Raw genomic sequence first — 21,100 nt, forward strand, 5'->3', positions numbered from 1 at the left:
CACATTGGGGTTAGCGGCACACAAACGGGCAGAACATGAAGGAAGATTTAGATTACAAAGGCAATGCTTGTTGCAGTGTTGTAAGTATCGGCATGTCGGATGCGGAAGCAGCTCGCGGCTAAAGGCCGTGCGGGCGGCGCCGGTCGCCTGATGGGCAAGACGTCCGGAGGCCGGCCTGACGCAGGGCGCGCTCACAGGATCGCCACCAGGAGGTAACTTCACAAAGGACTTAGTTAAACATAAAGACATATTCCGCAATTATAACAAAAAATAAATCTGTTATAACCCCTATAGAGAGATTTCACATTACACTATTTCATGTCTCACATACCCACATATAAATTATTGTTGTTTGTTTGCTTGTTATTTTCCAAATAACGCAGGATTTTTCACGTATATCCCTGTATGATAACTAAAACACTGACCAGCTGTTAAATATTACTTCAGAAACTTATTTCCACGTTATGTTACATTTTACTGGTGGTAGGACCTCGCGTGAGTCCGCACGGGTAGGTACCACCACCCCGCCTATTTCTGCCGTGAAGCAGTAATGCGTTTCGGTTTGAAGGGTGGGGCAGCCGTTGTAACTATACTGAGAGCTTAGAACTCATGTCTCAGGGTGGGTGGCGGCATTTGCGTTGTAGAAGTCTATGGGCTCCAGTAACCACTTAACACCGGTTGAGCTGAGTGAGCTCGTATACCTAACATAGCCATAAAAAATGTAGGTACTAAATCGAATTGTTGAAATAATTTTAAATTTGGCGCCTTATAACTCAATATGAATATGAGATGATATATAATCTATGGCTATACTTGTCTCTGTACTCCGTGACATCCACCGCATTGTATTTTCATTTATATTAAATACTAGCGGCCCGCTCCGGCTCCGCTCGGGTCTATAATAAAAATTTCAACGACATTTGACGTTGTTTTATTTTTTAAAATAAAAGAACACTTATTGCGCCATAACTACAATAGTTAGACATATGCTGTCCCGACACTTTTTATAAATAATAACTTGTTCTACAAAGTCGTAGTACATTTTTTTATTCTATCATCAATAGTTTTCGCAGGGCACGCGATGTAAAGAATATTTTAGGTAATTTTTTTACACCTTGGGTTACATTATTGGAGTTTTAGTAAGGATACCTATTTTTTTTCAAAAAATATTACAGCCTATGTCACTCGGAAATAGTGTAGCTTCTAAACAGTGAAAGAATTTTTCAAATCGGTTCAGTAGTTTCGGAGCTTATTCAATACAAACAAACAAACAAATCTTTCCTCTTTATAATATTAGTATAGATTAAATATTAATAAATACAAAGTATAACTGTGTAAAACTTAGTGTTATTTATTTAATCTAACACGAATTTTATCAAATCGTTTAAAATTAGTTAACATAAGTAGGTAGCAGCTTTTGGGTCGCGCCGCCGAAGTCCAGAATAGAAAGTTTAAATCGATAAAAATAACGCATAGACAACGCGACCAATGCCCAATAATTTATTGCTTTTCGGTGCGCAAGGGCTGAACTCCGAAATATACCACTGATTCATCATGACACAGAGTTAGTTTAAACTTCAATCTTAAAACTCGAGGGAGTTTGTTCGACATTCGATATTTTTAATACGCTTTTATTAGCTTCAGACGTATGTAGGTTTGTAAATCTTTGAACATGATTTTGACCCCCTTCAAAACGACGAATTAACTCCTGCCTGCCTATTTCTGCCGTGAAGCAGTAATGCGTTTCGGTTTGAAGGGTGGCGCAGCCGTTGTAACTATTCTTGAGACCTTAGAACTTATATCTCAAGGTGGGTGGCGCATTTACGTTGTAGATGTCTATGGGCTCCAGTAACCACTTAACACCAGGTGGGCTGTGAGCTCGTTCACCCATCTAAGCAATAAAAAAAAAACTCGAAAATTGGTATAAAAAAAAATTTAAGAAACAGAAAAAATAGAAAAAGTTGAAATTCAACTAAAAAATGAAAAATAAATAATAGTTTAAAAAAACTAACAAAATACGCTTTTATATAAAATTCAACTAAAAATAGAAAATAAATTTTAATTAATTTGAATTAAAAATAGTGTATAAAATGATTTTATTGTAAAAAAAGCGTAGGGTGCTTTTCAGGATATTATTAATATAACTCTTCTACTCATATCTGTTCATAAAATATTTATAACTACTTAATAACTTTGTCATACACTTTTGTTAATTCAAATTTATTAAAATTTATTTTCTATTTTTTTGTTGGATTTCCTATAAAAGCGTATTTTGTTAGTTTTTTAAACTATCATTTATTAACTGATATAATTGATGCGGCTGAGAATCGCTGTGGCTGTCGCCAAATTATTGAGGTGTGTCGGAATTGGTCTCAATGATGAAGACGTTAAAATTGGTGATGGCTAATGGATAGCATAATGCAACATCACACAAGTAACATAATCAGAATTAAACTGATGCACGTTATGAATGGTCTGATGATAACACACGTGCTGTGGATACCATTATGAAAAGAAATAAAGAACATTTTTTGCATTGAAGATAGAGCATACTGTATGTTTTATTGTAAATAGGTATCGATGTTCATGAGTGACGCTAGCACATTCAAACTGCTTAAGACTCGAATATAGAGCTATGTGCTAGCTTTTTTTTTCTAACCTATGCTGATAGCCTATTTCAGCTTCGCCTTGATGTGTAGGCGAGCTCACAGCGCTCAAACCGGAGTGTTGCTAACACTGGTCCTAGCAAGAGCAGTGCTTCGCAGAATCTACCACCGAATCGGAAACGCGACCCACTGAGAAGATCCGGTGAGAAACTCAGTGGGCTGTGTCTATAGGTTAATTTACTCGTCGAACCCTTCGTCGCAAGCGACGAGGACGATGACCGGTGCTTGAGGTACCTAAAAGCACCGTTAGTGGATCGGGAGGACCCGCAATGACGTGTTTAGGGCAAATTACTGGTGGTAGGACCTCTTGTGAGTCCGCTCTGGTTGGTACCACCACCCTGCCTATTTGTGCCGTGAAGCAGTAATACGTTTCGGTATGAAGGGTGGGGCAGCCGTTGTAACAATACTGAGACTTTAGAACTCATGTCTCAAGGTGGGTGGCGGCATTTACGTTGTAGATGTCTATGGGCACCGGTAACCACTTAACACCAGGTGGGCTGTGAGCTCGTTATGAGTTTTGGAATCCAGCCTTATAAAAATGGTTGTGTGATGGTAAAAAAACGACAATGGAACCACTCAAACAATTTCTATTTACGTTCTCAAAACGTTCAAATAAACATTACTGGGAGGGACGGCAGAGCATAAAACCTCTTCCGAAACCAAAGCTTACAGACAGACAGACACTTAAATTTTATTATCCGAATGTATTATTTAAAAGGAGTGCATGCTTAGTTTTGTTTGCTTCAGAATTTTCTCTTTAATCTTTACGTTCGCGTGAAACAATAAATATAAATTAATGAAACGTGTGCTCGGAGAAGATTCAAAAGGTTTAGTTTTGAAGTCAAGTTTCGTTTGAGTGTACTAAACGGGCCGTGCGTTGAGTTTTTTTTGTCTTACAAACTATTAACAAATGACTAATGACACAAACGGATTGCAAGAGGATATTAACCGTGACAATCCGTGTACAAATTTGACGTTTAATTTTTTAATGCTAATGGGTTGGACAAGCTTACAACCCACCTGGTCTTAATTGGTTACTGGAGCCCATAGACATCTACAACGTAAATGCGCCACCCACCTTGAGATAAAGTTTCTAAGGTCTCAAGTATAGTTACAACGGCTGCCCCGCCCTTCAAACCGAAACGCATTACTGCTTCACAGCAGAATTAGGCAGGGTGGTGGTACCTATCCGCGCGGACTCACAAGAAGTCCTACCACCAGTAAGATATACAACTTTTTTATTAAATTTACAAACTACATATTATAACCGAAGCGCAATCAATCTGCCGAGAAAGATACATGAACTTGACTTAATAAAACGAAAAGTGTTCAAACGAGGACTTGAAATTAGAAATATTATAATAATATATTAATAAGCTATAGTAGTAATAATAATGATGTAAAGTTTAGTATACAATGTAGACTCATCAGAAAATATTTCGTTAGATCAACTGACTACACCAATCGGATGTCCTACATCGTATCGGAAACGCGACCCACTGCGAAGTACAGGCGAGTAACTCAGTGGGCTAGTGAGTTGTCAATAGCTTAAATAACATGTTTTGTTAATTGTCGAATTAAAAAAATTGAAAACAATTTTCATTATCATAACTTTTTAATTTATAATGTTTTTATTGGTATTTATTTCGAGATTGGTTGCTTTTAATTACAATATTCACACTCTGTGCCCGCCACGGTTATGTGCTAACGATCTGGTTTAAGAGAACCTTAATTACGAGCTGGAAATGAAATCGGATTACGTAGCAGCTAGTCCAAGCCGCGTTTATCACAGAAACCTTTTGGAAGATCTCCAGACTGATAACGTTCGTTTAATCACATAATTAAATAAACTCGCTGGACTGAAAGTGATAATTTAAAAATTTCGGAAGCAGATAATGCTTTTAATAAATGGATCGGTTTCAACGAATGGGAACTATTGAGATTCTTTTAACGCACGAGTTAGAATTGATAGGAAAATAGCGGATCTAGTTTCTAATTTGACTGACTCGGTGTTAGAGTAGGTAGCGCTCCTAATTGCAGAACCGAAGATCGTGAATTCGATTTCTAAGGGTTTATGTGATGAACAGTTTTAGTTGCTCTTTGACTGGACTGGACGTGTAATATGTCTTGTATGTAGTTGTTTAAGCGTATATATTTTATGTCGATTAGTCCCTGATTTCCGCAGAACAGGGAACCCTAGATTAGTGTCAGATGACCATGATTTGACGCTCTACTTTTTTGCTATTAAATGACTAAGACGGCCAATCTGCATTCTAAAATTGATATTTTCATTTTCTTGCTAAAATATTTTTTGTTACAGCCGCTTAATAAAAACAAAATTAGAATCTGTTAGGTAAGACAGAACTAAACACTTCTGTTCAGATCTCGATAAAATATAAATGGATAGCTAGCAAGATAAGTTCGAGATAACAAATAATAAAATAATCATCAAAATCTGGTTCACCTAGAAAAAAGTTCTGAGGCTGACCCAGAAAAAAACAGGTAAAAATTACAGTTGAATTAAAAGCCCTCTTTCTTTAATTCTGTTGAAAGGTATCGTATTTAATGGGTTTTCACCCTAGGTATAATAATATGGGTCGCTTTATTCATTGTCTTTGTAAATGGGTGAATGAGCTTAACACGTTCGCTGCGGCAAGTAAAATCTTAAACCTTTGTCTGGTGCGGCGGCGGGCCAAATTGTGCCCCCAATGATTTTTCCGCCAGTGCGTGGTAGGTCTTTTTCGACACGTCAGCACAAGGTTAGATTAAATTGCTATAACTTTGCGAAAACATAATGTAGGTAAACAGTTTTTGGACTGTTGGAAAAACCTTGAACCCAACTTCTTTAGATTTGATTCGCCCCGGGATCTGCCGAACAGAAAATGAGAAATAAACCAGGGAAAGTGGCGGGTCGGTATCGACCAGAACCGCACTAGAAAGTATTTTTAGTAGTGATGGGAAAGACAAAAATAAGGGGATATCGAAAATAAAACAGAATTAAAGTAAAGAAATAAAAATTGTTTATTTAATTATTTATTAATGGCTGTCTTTAAAACATTTCGCACAAAGATTTTGCTTGCACATTCTGCAGTATGTTTTAATTTTTTTTACTTTCCTTTTCACCTCGGAACTCTTCATGGTTTCCCGCAGTTTTTCATAGCACTCTACACAATTTCGCCGTTTACCGCTCATCTCAAGGATATGATCGGCCGTAGGTGTTACTTGATTTCCTGAAATGATTTTTTAAATTCTGTGATTCATTTACCTTATGAATTTGACTACAGGGCTCTCTGTGTATTAAATAGATTCTCAAATAAAATGAAAAAGTTAACATAGGTCTTGAAATAATCAAATCTCATCACCATGCGTTGTCAAAGTGCACACTTTGATGGGTAAAATTAAACACAACATGCTACAAGATAAGGTGATACAACTTTGTTTTCTGCAATTTTGAGACCACTCTATTTGTTAAGCTTGTGAAAACAAAATATGTACATATAATACAGGGCCTTATATAGTAGACTTGAAGCGTTATTTTCATGTTAAATGCAGCTTTCTGACCCGAAACAACAACTCATGTGTTATTGAGTAAGTAAACAGAGTGTCATAACATACCTTAATACAAGGAGTAGTGCAATAAACGCCATATATTGCTCGCAGAAAAATAAACGGAGTCAAACCAAAGCTCATGCTCGAAGACCATGCACAGCCACCTAAGCACTCGTAATGTGTAAAAAATAATGACAATAGTTACCTGTTGCAGAGGTAGAACGTCGTCAACACGAAACAGAAGGAATCACCTTCAACATAGGTCTAAAGATGGTTACAGTTATGTTGCACGTCGTTATACTTACTATCAGGGCATATATTTTTTCCAGTAATTGATTGTATTAATGCTTCTGTAAATTCTTTCTTTGAAACCTTCTTCTCATTTTCAAGGAAAATATCTCCTGACTGCTGTCACTATCACTATCTGCACCGCAAATTAATTTATTTTCCAAAATATTTATCTTTCTTTTGTTGCCTGACATCGTGCTTTTAATTTTAAGAAATAAAAAAAAGGTGACGTACGTCAGTTCCGATAGCTTGCCCAACACTAACTGGCGAGGCGGGTGCTCTGTGCGGTATCGGGCCGCCAACAGCCTGTTGGGACGGCGGGCCACAATAGGCCTCCTCCCGCACCGAGTTGATATTTTTTACCGTCAGTGCGTGATAGGCCGATAAAGGCCTGCCGTGATGTTTTTATAGGGAACACCTATACTTTTGACCACAATCTCAAATATATATTTGTCTTTGTCGTACCTTTACAAACACCTGAGATAATCGTTCCGCACCAGCGAGAGGGACATAGTTTTCTTCGTCCGCACCAGGTGAAATTCCGCGGCAGGCTGATTTGGGCCTGTTCCGCAGCGAACGTGTTAATGCCCACCCGGTGTTAAGTGGTTACCGGAGACATTAACCACGAATGCCACCACCCCCTTTGAGACATGAGGTCTAAGTGATTGTATAGCAGCCGTCTCACCTTTCATACTAGAACGTATTGCGCTATTAAAGTTGCTTCGTGGCAGAAATAGGCAGGGCGGTGATACCGTACCGTGCGGGCCTACAAGACGCCGTACCGCTTGCAAACTTGTTCGATTCTCGATTAGAATTAATATATTTTTGAAAAGATATTTTGTGTCTTTTTGGATCTTTCGTATAAGTACGAGTCCTTGTCTTTTAAATGTTTCTTATAATGCAAGAGAAAACGCTAACTCTGAGCCAATGTAGATGGACAGTGTTTTATTTACTTAGATGGGTGAGTGTGTTCACGGCACGCCTTTTTTTATTTTTTTATTGTTTAGATGTATGGACGAGCTCACAGCCCACCTGGTGTTAAGTGGTTACTGAAGCCCATAGACATCTACAACATAAATGCGCCACACACCTTGAGATATAGTTCTAAGGTCTCAGTATAGTCACAACGGCTGCCCCACCCTTTAAACCGAAACGCATTACTGCTTCACGGCAGAAATAGGCGGGGCGGTGGTACCTACCCGTGCGGACTCACAAGAGGTCCTACCACCAGTAACACCGCCTAGTAAGTAGTTATCGGAGCCCGTAGACATCTACAACGTAAACACCTACACCTTGATTTATGAGTTCTTAGGTCTCAGTTTTTACAGTACAAGTATAACAAGTGAGTATAAACCTTATGTCAATATAGTCCCACTTGTGTTTTATGTTTCTTTTCTTTTATTTATCTTATTTATTATCTGGATCTGTGTGGAAGGCAATTAATGATTTTATTATTATTGTTATTATTATGTTAGAGGAAGTCTAAAAGTGTCACCTGTGACAGAGAAGTTGAGAAGTGCGCGTTTGGGATGGTATGGACATGTGATGAGATGAAATGAAAATGAGGTTGCTAAGAGAGTGTAAACTATGAATGCAGAAGGATGTAGAGGAAGAGGCAGACTTAAGAAGAAATGGATGGATTGCGTGAAAGATGTTATGTGTAAGATAGAAGTGAGCGAAGAAATGGTATATGATAGAGGGGTATGGAAAGAGAAAACATGTTGCACCGACCCCAGGTGACTGGGAGAAGGGCAGGAGAATGGTGAATGATTATACGGGTCAACACTGAATTTGACTTTGATTGCAAAGCATAAAATTTCGATAGTTTAGATCGTAATTAGATGAAAAAAAAATACATGGCATGAAACAGTTTGCTTTTGAATTTTAATAAATTGACCACATATGAAACAAAATGCATCAGCATCGTATTTACACTTTCGTGACATTTTAAGTTTTTCTGGGCTTGTACAAAACACCTGATCGTTGTTTATGACTCGAGTGCCATCTAGTGGCACTGCGTAAACGTAAGCACCCCACTCTCACAGCGCGGTTTTTTTGAAAAAAAAAACCGAAAAATGTGACGGTAAATTTTTTTCCAACGCCGATAAAGAAGTTTCACTTCAAAAAGGTATTTTATTTTCGTTTTTGTGAATAATTATCCGGAAAAACCTAGTAGAAGCGTTAGGACAAAGAACTTTTTTTTTTTGTAGAGCAGTGATATTATCATTATTATTATATATGTAAAGTGGCTTATTGCATGTGCCAGGGAGTCGGGAGTGTCGTGGGGGAGGAGGGCGCGGGCGTGCGGCCCTCGATCAGGCGGGGTGGCCGCCCACGTGGGCGCGTGGCGGCGGCGCGAGCGCGCTGCCCAGCCGCGCAGACCCATGGAGATCCTCACCAGCATCTACGCGCTGCTGTCTGGAGGGGTAAGCATCCCCAACATTCCCCATTCCTTTAGATACGCAGCTTCTGGTATGTGACGAGTAAAAGGAAGCTGATATTACATATATATATACATATATATATATATTTTATACTTTATTATTATATACCTTAGTACTGACCTACTTCGGGCAAGTTCTGGCTTATCCAAGGATGGGGGTTATTGAGTGATAGGAGGTTTTACGGTGCAATTTAAACCTTATGAGTCAAGTTGCGGAATTTTTTTTTATTGCTTAGATGGGTGGACGAGCTCACCACAGCCCACCTGGTGTTAAGTGGTTACTGGAACCCATAGACATCTACAACGTACATACGCCACCCTTCAAACCGAAACAGATTACTGCTGCAGGGCAGATATAGGCAGGGTGGTGGTACCTACCCGTGCGGATTCATAAGAGGTCCTACCACCAGTAAATTACATACGCAGCCGCTGGTATGTGACGAGTAAAAAGAAACTGCTCTTCAAATATTTTTCTTTTTTCTTTTGTTGTTATTATTATTTTTATTTTATTCCGAAATTGTACATAGTAATTGTTTTTATTTAATTTTGGTATTCTATATGAAATGTTACTGTTAATGAATGTAATATGGAAGTAAATGAAATAAAGAAATATATAAATACTCGTGACTCCTACTGGTGATAGCGATTCCTCAGAGATCATGCTCTCTGCTGTGACAAGGTTCAGATTATCTAAGAAATATAGTAGTGTTGGATTCGGTGCTGCATTAAATATTTCATTCTTAGATGAGTTTTTATTTCACTGTCTCCTTAAGCCATTGTAATAAATACTGTATTCTGTTTCTAAAGGGAAAAGTCTTCTAGAGGAAGAGGTAGACCTAAGAAAAAATGGATGGATTGCGTGAAAGACGATATGTGTAAGAGGGGAGTGAGCGAAGAAATGGTATATGATAGAGGAATATGGAAGGAAAAAACATGTTGTGTTGACCCCGGGTGACTGGGGGAAAGGGCAGGAGAATGATGACTGTTTTCTCTTTCGAGAGGCTCCCTTGTAGCAGCATCGGTTAGATCTACCTACATAAACCAATCTGGAGACCAAACATTCTCCAACACGACGTTAATAGTATAAAACCCCGCAATACGAAGCATAAAATGGAAATGAAGACTCTTATTGAATTATTGGATCGTAAAAATTTAATATCCCGCAAATTATGGCGCTCGATTCGCTGTGATATTAGCGGATACTGGAAACGTCTCGGTGGCGACTGTAAATTATTAGTTAACTAGCTGACACGGCAGACTTCGTAGTGCCTCAATCGATAAATAAAGTGCCTAAATTTTTGTATAAAATAAACTTAAAACAAACAAAAGGAATCCGTCCGACGGGGGACATAATAATATCAAAGGGAAAACAAAATTGTTATTTTTATTAATTCCGAGTATTTTCATATTTATCTACCTTTTAAACCTTCTCTGGACGTCCACAAATAATTCAAGACCAAAATTAGCCAAATCGGTCCAGTCGTTTTCGAGTTTTAGCGAGACTAACGAACAGTAATTCATTTTTATATATAATAATATATAGAAGATAGAAGATTTAATACCAAATGCCTTTTTCGTTTGAACGTAAGTTGTTCGTCAGTTTGTGTGAAAACGAAACAGAAGTTAATGTTTTCTTTATTAATTTAATAGCAAGGTGTTAATCCGAAGATCGACTCGGTAGCATTTCGTCTGCACTGCGGGGCAACAACTGCCGCGTTGTTGGCGGCGAGCGCGGCTCTCACCACGCGCCACCTAGTGGGCAACCCGATAGACTGCATCCACACAAGGCAAGCTACACTGCACGCTAAGTCACCTGTACTTTGTTCATAATGTTTTTGATAGATGGCGCTGTTAGCAATTATTTTTAATAAAAAAAAGATTCTTAAAATTCTTGATGTCTGAAATCCACAACTAGTAAATATGAAAATACTACTAGCTTGTGGACGATATGGCTTTTTGGTGACGGTACGTATCGTGAAAGTGTGTACCACTATGCATTTTATTTCTGTGATGAGATGCGCTTCGATCGATCATTAAAAACAAGAGTGCTGTCTTCCCTTCTTGTGATGAGATAACTATTGAAAACCATTGATAATCAGTTTGCTTCCCGTCTCGAGCTATAAATCAGATGGGTAATGAAAGTGACAGCTACGGTCAGCGATCGAGATGGACCGCCAATAACATAGTTTGTTATCTTCTTAGGGACATTCCTGAAGACGTATTGAACACCTACTGCTGGATCCACTCAACGTTCACAGTGGCAGGGGAGGCGTCCGGTGCCTACCCAGGGGTGAGGGGCGCGGGGACATCGCCACGACGCTACGGGAAGTACTACCAGTGGGTCGCGTTCACATTGTTTTTTCAGGTAAGTTATACGTTCTAAAGGCACTGATGTTAACTGAAGATTGGGTTTTCTTCGTGATTTTCATCACTTACTAGCAAATTCGGTTATACTTAGAGAACACTGCTGCTCATTCGAACACCGTTGCATCGCTCGACACGAATGCACCGGACGTCTTATCTTTTAGGCCACGACGACTTAAAGATATCCTTAAGGCTTAAGTCTACCTTTAGGATACCTACCTGACACCACAGCTATATTTTCGTGGGCCTTAAGATATTTTAGCTGAATTCTTACATTTAATCTAAAATAATATCCTACCTCGATGTAGTGTTTATCTATGAACTGCCTTTTTGAATACGAAATTAAATATTAATAAAAAGAACCTTCTTCACATACGAAATATACTACTATGTAGCCGTTCATTATTTAAATGTGAAGTTTCATTGAAGAAGGACATTATAGCAGTTGAATATGTTCTCTTCTAATACGATTTCAGATAAATAAAGTTCTTCCAAAAGGACTACTTCACTATTGTTCCTATAAAATCTTTATTTTTCAAGGATCGATTGCTGTATTTCTTATACAGGCATCCGACGTATAATCTACCTTTGATATTCATTATCTAGTTGGCCGCGAAATCGTCTGCTTATCTACATTCATTAAAAATATCTAACCTAAGATAATCACGAGTTTTATTTCTTTTAAAACGCGCAAAATTACTGCTTTAGTTTGCACCGAAATAGACCGAATTCCTTGCGCCAAATGTGTTCGCGCAGAATACCTATGCGAATCTAATTATTCTTTAATTTGTAGAATTGGGCGTATGGTTTCACTGGCATAGGTGTTTAGAAAAAGAGAAGGTCTTTGTCTGAATCTAACGTAATCATCATTCTATCAGACTGGTGGTAGGACCTTATGTGAGTCCGCACGGGTAGGTACCACCACCACGCCTATTTCTGCCGTGAAGCAGTAATGCGTTTCGGCTTGAAGGGCGGGGCAGCCGTTGTAACTATACTGATACCTTAGGACTTATATCTCAAGGTGGGTGGCGGCATTTACGTTGTAGATGTCTATGGGCTTCTGTAATCATTTAACACCAGGTGGGCTGTGAGCTCGTCCATCCACTTAAGCAATAAAAAAATTTATCAACCAATTACAGCTACATTTATCTACTTCTTCTTAGTCGCATGCTTCATTGGTGAAGGTCGTGTCCTTAAAAGACCTTGGTGGCTCTTTGTACAACCACCTTCCACTTCGTTCAGTTTTCGACTTCCCTCAGGGCGGCTTTAATAGACCACTAAGCGCGGTAACCAGATCCGACCAACGTTTTGATGAGCGGCAGTGGTTGTTTCGTTGCTACCTTGCTCATCACAACCAATTTTTCAATGCTGTCTGGTTGCCGTCGTGTGACAAAAGTAACTAAGAATATCTTGGTAGCAGGTCGATGACGGCTGTGTGTTTCCCTGACGCTGTCTTCGGGTCTCAGTTTAGGTGGTCTGCGAGATCCATGTTCCTTATAGACTATTTGATGACGATGACTATTTTGCAAAAGCAGGATTCGATAACTTGGAGTTCGTTTATGTGCTTGCGGGCCGCGTGAGCGAACAGTATACTTGGTTGCAATCTTCCTACCTAATTGTCTTCAATGCGGTTTTATTCAAATTTCAGGTTGGGCCATTGAAACGATTGATCACTTCACACAAACTTGGTTTTTTATTTTGTCTTAATCGTCTTAATCTATGTAACTAAAATATAAACGTCTCGCTTCTTCAGAGTTACACTGCGTCTGTCTGCCGTCGCGTCCGACAACTACCCTCCTCTCGCTTATAAAATAAATACAGGTGTTCTGCATTCATTCGCCGCCTTTCTTACTTCCTAACACGACATCTCCTGTCTGTCTCACTCAGTCATGCTCCAAATGTGTCATCCATCCATACCGTTCCGTTCCTACATATATTTGTTCGTCGTAATTTTTGAACGTCATTTTCAGCGACCTTAAAACGCTGCATTTTTTTTTTTTTAAAGTTGAAGTTATTTTTTCTTTTTTCCTACCTAAGGTGATGGTGTTGAGATACAATTTTAGCGTAACTTTAACTAGTAGGTGAGCTCACGGGGCACAAACCTGACGAATTATTTGTTACTTCACTTTAAGCGTATTTAAGCGTATTACTATTTTTAAAACTACATATATATTTATTGTTACTTTTTAACGATAAAAGCATCGACTATTGTGATAGTTTATTGACCGCGTATAAACTACATTCAAGCCGAATCATTTTAAACAAATCATAAAAGTTTTATTTACTGTCAGTTTCGCGGGTCCAACCGGGTGATATCTTTATTTCCCGGATTCTCCACGTCAGATCGTCAAGGCACTGAAATTGAGGCTACAAATGTATGTTACAAGGCATAATAGCAACTGCTTTTACTGTTTACTTTGTGTGTTTGCACTGGAGTAGTTCTTTTAAGCCGGAATATCGCTTGTGTCAGGAAACTCCGCCCTTCCTGAGTAAGTATTCGAATAAAACTAATAATAATAAACAGAAAATAAACTACAAAAAAGAGATTAAAAATTTACAAGAAAATTAAATGTTAATTTACACAAATACAATGTTATTTTCGTCATATTATTTCCAACGCGGTGACGCTGACGTTTAGAATACTTTACAACTTTTCGTGGACATAGACAACTAAAGTGTTTGTTACTCGTCGATATTTGAATATTATGGTAAATACCGTCTGTATTTTCTATTCAAGGACATGCTAAATTAAACCGTAAAAGTATTTTTAATTATGTACATATAGCTCAAACTAGATAGCGGTATTTAAGTTGCGTCGCCTAAGGACAACGACCGCTGAAGATCAGCTAACTGGATTTTTTTTTATTGGCCGTGCAGGCAGACGTGCGTACGGCCCACCTGATGGTGAGTGGTTACCGTCGCCCATGGGCAGAGTCAAGCCGCAGCCTACCGTCAAATACCTTCCACAAGCCTCGTTTGAACAAGGATATGTCATAGCGCTCGGGAAACACCGTGGAGGGGAGCTCATTCTAAAGCCGGATGGTACGTGGCAAAAAAGATTTGTGGAAGCGCACTGTGGATGGCCGCAGTGGCTCCAGGTAGTATGGATAAACTCTACTCCGGTGGCGGGCGGTGCGATGGTAAAAACGAGATGATGGTATCATGATCACACAAATATTTCTAGATTGTTTTCAAATAACACTTAAAGACGTTAATGGTATTAAAATAGTTTCTTCGCGCTTTGGATGACTCGGCGAGAGTCACGGCGAGTGATCTAGTGACGCGGCATGTATCGTGATCAGCTAATAGTGTTTATTGGCTTTCAGATTAAATATCACGCTAGCCGGAGTACGGCGGGTTTGTGGAGAATTGGCGTGTCAATAAATATGTTATTTGAAGTTTAAATACGCGAATACGAGTATCTAAACAAGTTAACAAAATTAGAACCATCATTTTTTTAAATAATTAATTTTCATAATTATAAAATGTCATAAGTTTTTCAAATCAAGTCGCTTGGGGCCTGAAGGATAAGACGCCCGTTGCATTCATATCAAGTGATGTGATTGTCGCAGATACCAATTATTCTAATGGAATACGTGCGTAACAAGTGTCCACGATTGACTTCCACGGCGAAGGAACAACATCGTGTAACAAAAATAAAACCCGCAAAATTAGAATTTGCGTAATCACTGGTGGTAGGACGTCTTGTGAGTCCGCACGGGTAAGTACCACTCTGCCTATTTCTACCGTGAAGCAGTAATGCGTTTTGGTTTGAAGGGTGGGGCAGCCGCTGTACTGTTTACAGTAACAGTTTTAAAACCGAGACTTTTTTAGATATGCCTACGGTTTTTAGTCTCCTATGAATGTCTTTTTTTTTATTTTTTTATTGCCCTTGTAGTCATACGAGCATACGGCCCACCTGATGGTGAGTGGTTACCGTCGCTCATGGACTTCAGCAATGCCAGGGGCAGAGCCAAGCCGCTGCCTACCGTTAAGCTGTCTTCTAGCGCTGATGCTGAAGTAAGCGATAGCTTTGGACTATTCAGTGTGTTACGTTTATGTCGATGTAACTCATCATATTTCTTCGTTTTTATATAGATTTTAAGTATCCTCGAACAAATAGGGCTGTGCCGTTCAGCTCTACGAGCTAAGAGCTACATACACATAAAAGCTTAAGCCCTCTACGCCGTAGCGCTTTCGTAGCATAAGACCTTGACTTCATTGTGGTGATGAAAATGCATCGTAATATTGTAGGGTTGATAAGAACGGAACGTATGAAAAGAGTGTGAAACGGAGCGTTAAGATGTGAGTGAGAGAAAACGGAAAGAAAAGGAAAAGAGAATGACAGAATGACAGAAAAAAGGAAGATGGCGAAGACGGTTAAAAATGAGCAATAAAAGTGTTAATAAATTTTTAATTATTATTATAATAGAAGATTTTGGAACAGTGGAAGTTTTGTTTTATGCGCTACGATCCCTATTCTACAATATTAATGTTTTAATTTACAGTTATAGGATCTTAATAGTTAATAGTCGCTCTGGCTACTATCATCGGGTACGCGATCTCGGATACTTCGATATGAATCTCTAACGTATGGTCGTAGTGCTGACAACATTAATCGAAAGATCGCACGGTTAGCCTCTTTTTTTTTTTAATGCCCTTGTAGGCTTACGAGCATACGGACCACCTGATGGTGAGTGGTTACCGTCGCCCATGGACTTCGGCAATGCCAGGGGCATAGCCAAGCCGCTGCCTACCGCTTAATTAAACCTTAGGGCAAAGTAGCGGGAAGACATATACTACGCTTAAAATGCGTCACCTTAGTACTGACCTACCTCGGGCAAGTTCTGGCTTATCCAAGGATGATGAAAGGGATATTGAGTGATAGGAGATTTTACGGTGCATTTGAAATTGCGACCTTATGGGTCAAGGCGCGGCATTATTTATTTATTGCTTTAATGGATGGATGAACTCACAGTTCACCTGGGGTTAAGTGATTACCGGAGCCCCTAGACATCTACAACGTAAATGCCGCCACCCACCTTGAGGTATGAGTTCTAACGTCTCAGTGTAGTTACAACGGCTGCCCAACTCTTCAAACCGAAACGCATTACTGCTTCACGTCTGAAATAGGCAGAGTGGTGGTACCTACACGTGTGGACTCACAAGAGGTCTTACCACAAGTAATTGATGTCCATAGGTTCCAACCTACTTAATACCTGTTAGATTGTAAGCTCGTATATTCGTCTAGTACAGTTAAAAAAATCACTTCCACAATTTCTAAATTAATTTGCTCCGTTTTGGTCAATATGCGATCTTGCGACTGTATCGAGTTCCATAAATAAGTGATTAAGTAAAGGATTGAGCGAATGGCTTCCGTTTTGATTGATTATAGGTATTTTGTTCTAATCATTCGTTTAATCGCCCCGTTGGGTAAGCTATTGCGGTACCATAGGTTCGATTCTCGATTAGGTAACTCTTAAAGTCATTTGGTATTGTATTAGGCGCTACTTACAGAAATGGGTTCTAAGTCTAAGATTTACAGTACAACGTCTGGTCTACTCTTCAAACTGAAACGCATTACTGCTTCATGGCAGAAATAGGCAGGGCAGTGGTACCTACCCGCGTGCACTCACAAAACGCCCCACAACCGATAAGTCAATTGGGATGAAATGAAATAAGTAATATATCCGTAAAATGATGGGAATTTACAATAAGATTTCAGTGGGATTATCGAAAGAAACCACGTTCAGTGGCTTTGTTTCATTTTCCTGCTACTGTGTTCTGTTACAGACGTTAAAAAAATTATGTTTTTATTTAATTTTTTTTTATTGCTTACTGAGTGGACGAGCTCACAGCCCACCTGGAGTTGAGTGGTTACTGGAGCCAATGGACATTTACGACGTAAATGCGCAACCCACCTTGAGATATAAGTTCTAAGGTCTCAGTATAGTTACAACGGCTGCACCACCCTTCAAATCGAAACGCATTATTGCTTCACGGCAGAAATAGGCAGGGTGGTGGCACTTACCCGTGCGGACTTACAAGAGGTCCTATCACCAGTAAGAGTGAAAATGAGCCACTATTATTGCGTCAAAAGCCCTAGTCAGGCATAGTGTGAATCACCAAATATAAATGTCATAGTTTCGCTCGTGTGATGTGTGAATTTCGTATGTATGTTAATGTCTGCGAAGAGTCCGCGTGTCACAATGTAGGTGGGCATCGTAAATTATTATCAGTGCGCACAGAGCGACCTGGGATGTGGCACATAGCAGTTTGAATGCAGGATTCGTGACAGAGATATTCTCTCCACTTAAAACTTTAAGAGCAATTTAAAATAACAACTGAATTAGGCAGTCAGGTAAATCATTCTAAAGTGCGATGATAAAATTAAAATATTGATAAAATGAATATAAAGTTTAAATGTGAACTGCGTGTTTTTGATTCGACAGGATAATGGTATTTACTCGGAAACGCACAGAATGTGTAGTCTACATAATATTTTTTGTATGGGATTAAGAAGTGTGATTCATTTGTAAATTATATATTGTACTAAGTATCACAGAAATTTTAATTCATTTCCCTATCTTCCGTTCTTAGGCCCGTTCTTTCTAGCCTCATAGCTAGATAGCAAGATTAAATAGCTGTGACATTCACTATGATGATCTGAGATTTAAAACAAACGAATCATTTCGAAAAGTTCAAGAACCCACAATCTAGAACTATTAGATTTCGTATTCATAATCAGCTATCGGCACATTAAGAGCCATTTATAGGAAGACTGTCAAAAAGCCTTATTCAGAATATTGTCTTATTAATTTTTCGTATGAATACCACTTTTTGTCTTCTTATAACGGATGTATAAAGCACCGACAACTCAATCAGACCGTAAAGCGCAGAGAGCTGGCGAGGGTCCCACTCCATGTTGCGACGACAAAAGCATTAACTAAACTAAAAATGCCATGATTTTTAAGCTATTGCACAGCTTTTATCGCGGGCTTTGAGCGTGGCGACCGAATCACGAAATACCGTAACGAAAATAAAACCTAACATCCCCACTTCGCCTACCATGTAGCTCGCGTTTAACATATTCACACGTTGCACTTTTTGTGAATAAACGGGTGGCGTGACGTCACACTGCATGCGCATCATCAAAGTCTGCTCATCTCTCTCTCGCGCGGTCTAGCTTATGAATGTGAAGGGGACAGTTAATGTTTTGCTTTTGTTAATATTTATAAATATAGCGTTGTCTTATTTTATTATTGTTTTAATATTAAATTATTATTGTCTAATTATAATTGCATAAGTTGATAAAAATGCTATGCAATAGCTTTATCGCGGCAGTCCCCGTGTGCCACACTTCCTTCATCCTTAAACGAACTTACCACGTTTGTGCCCAGTTGAAAGTTTGGGATGGGCTATGATTACCGAAAACATTACAAGACAAAGTTGACATCAACAACATCGATCTCTGACCAAATGACTGTCTCGTGAACCAAGTGTGCAACCACTGGATCAAAAAGACAAAGCTATCTTCTTTGTTTTCTTCTTTTTCTTACCCTTATCCTTATGCTAGCGTAGCATGTCCTCTTTTTCTATTCAGGCTCGTCATACGTTATCTATCTTCTCATCCTTCTCTCGCTTATCATCTTTCACATGGTCCAGCCATTTTTTTGGGACGCTCATTCCTCCTCTCTTAAAAGGCGAAGTTAACTTGTTAGTTTTTTTTTATTGCTTAGATGGGTGGACGAGCTCACAGCCCACCTGGTCATAAGTGGTTACTGGAGCCCATAGACAACTACAACGTAAATGCGCCACCCACTTTGGGATATAAGTTCTAAGGTCTCAGTATAGTTACAACGGCTGTTCCACCCTTCAAACCGAAACGCATTACAAACACATTACCTTCGCGGACTCACAAGAGATCCCACCACTAGTACATTTAAAAGGCACATTAAAACGCTACATCACCCTCTCATAGCTCATCAATCGAGCCCCTACATACAGCGTGTTATTATTATGTATGACAGTATGCGTGGCACTTTACTGCCACCACCTGTGTTTTTGGGTCGTCACGGTACCGAGGTACCGTACTGTGGACATATTACGGATTCCTTTCGATACTTACGCATGTATATTATAGTTATGAACAAAAGTCAGGGCTTTTTATAGGCCAGGTTAGTTTGGTTGTGCGGTAATTGGATGCTTCAATGCGCCGAGCTGATTTGATGTTAACAGATTATTAGAAGACATAAACGCTACTACGTAAATAATACCAGCCTTGAGGTTTGAGGTCGTGGTCTCAATAGTGAGTCAGACGGTTTTTATTACTTTAATGGAACACAAATGCGTGACAAACTATCACAAGTACCTATTATCATGAACGCAATCCATTTTGTGAAGTAAGCTCAAAGTTTCAGTTTCATTTTCAGCTTAAAAAAGGCTGACCTGCTCTTGAAGGAGGAATGTTTGGTGGAAAATACGCAGAGCACGGTACAAACACGGTACACGCTTAGCGGTCTCAGAATACATCACAAGTAAAAAAAAAGCCCTTATAGGCAGACGAGAATGCGACCCATCAGTCGGTGAGTGGTTACTGTCGCCCATGGACGTCAGCAATGCAGAAGCATAGCCAAGCCTATTGTTAAGTGCTTTCCACAAGCCACCATTGAAGAAGGACATGTCATAGCGCTCAAGAAATATCATAGAGGAGCTCACTCCAAAGTCGGATGGTACGTGGCGAAAATAGTCGCGAAGAAGTGAATGACCATAGTGGTCTTAGGTAGTATAGATAAAGTCCACTTCGGCGGCGGACAGTGCGATGGCAATGACAACCTATGACTGAGCGTCTGTCGTCAATAAATATTCAACTTTGTCACGTTTAAGCGGGAAAATTTGGCCGCCATTTTAGATATTCGATATTGTGATAATAAATAAAACAACGAATAAATTATAGTGAGTCTAGAGTTTGTCAACACGTTTCGTGATTGTAAAATAAATGTTTATATAAAAATTATGTTTAAAATGAATCATTTCATATTTCAGGAATAGAAACAAACGACTTTATCTCAATGAAATTATTACGTGAAAAATCTTGTTTGTGTGAAAAACTGAAGTTATAAATTGTTCCTTAAATTTTCATATTTACACAACTGATTTTTTAATTTTTTCTTCTGCTGTAATAAATTTAACAATTAGTTTTAGGTCGTTGTGTTACATACTGGTTGAATTACTCGAAAGCCTTTACTTTACTGGTGGTAGGACCTCTTGTGAGTCCGCACGGGTAGGTAGGTACTATACTATTTCTGCCGTGAAGCAGTAATGCATTTCGTTTTGAAGGGTGGGGCCGCCGTTGTAACTATACTGAGACCTTAGAACTTATATCTCAAGGCGTGTGGCACATTTACGTTGTAGATGTCTATGGGCTCCAGTAACCACTTAACACCAGGTGGGCTGTGAGCTCGTCCACCTATCTAAGCAATACAAAATAAATAATAAAAAAGCCTTCACATCGGTGACGTTCTGCATGAAGATCTTAAATAGAGTCCACTAAACTAGAACAGGTGAGGTAGAATTGTCAATTATATTGTAGAGTGGGTGTCTCATACATCAAAGCGAAAAAACATGGCTCCTGCGCCATAAGTACGTTGGATGGAGATGTTTACTTATTTAAGCTCACAATACGCCTTCCTCCTCCTTCTTGAGCCGATAATCCTCAATGTTAAGGGCCGTATCCTCTATGACTTTCTCGTGGATCTTCTTGCGCGAACTTAGTCTATTCTCGGCTCTG

General features: G+C 39.2%; 2 protein-coding genes and 1 long non-coding RNA gene across 3 annotated transcripts in view; 1 reads left to right on the top strand and 2 right to left on the bottom strand.

Annotated features, from left to right (window-relative positions):
• Window positions 1–21,100, bottom strand: part of LOC110385656 (uncharacterized) — a 78,794-nt gene that overhangs the window by 15,634 nt on the left and 42,060 nt on the right. The window lies entirely within an intron of this gene.
• LOC134200272 (uncharacterized) lies at window positions 5,670–6,768 on the bottom strand. The gene is made up of 2 exons (XR_009975096.1): window positions 6,421–6,768; window positions 5,670–5,896 (listed from the first exon to the last, which is right to left on the bottom strand). It is a non-coding gene; the product is annotated as an uncharacterized LOC134200272 (long non-coding RNA).
• Window positions 11,155–21,100, top strand: part of LOC101744516 (innexin shaking-B) — a 96,702-nt gene continuing 86,756 nt past the window's right edge. Inside the window, exon 1 of the mRNA XM_038015913.2 lies at window positions 11,155–11,311. The gene's annotated coding sequence lies outside the window, so the exon portion shown is untranslated. The remainder of the gene's footprint in view (window positions 11,312–21,100) is intronic.

This window comes from Bombyx mori, chromosome 15 (genome assembly GCF_030269925.1).
Source record: "Bombyx mori chromosome 15, ASM3026992v2".
Lineage (NCBI taxonomy): Eukaryota > Metazoa > Arthropoda > Insecta > Lepidoptera > Bombycidae > Bombyx > Bombyx mori.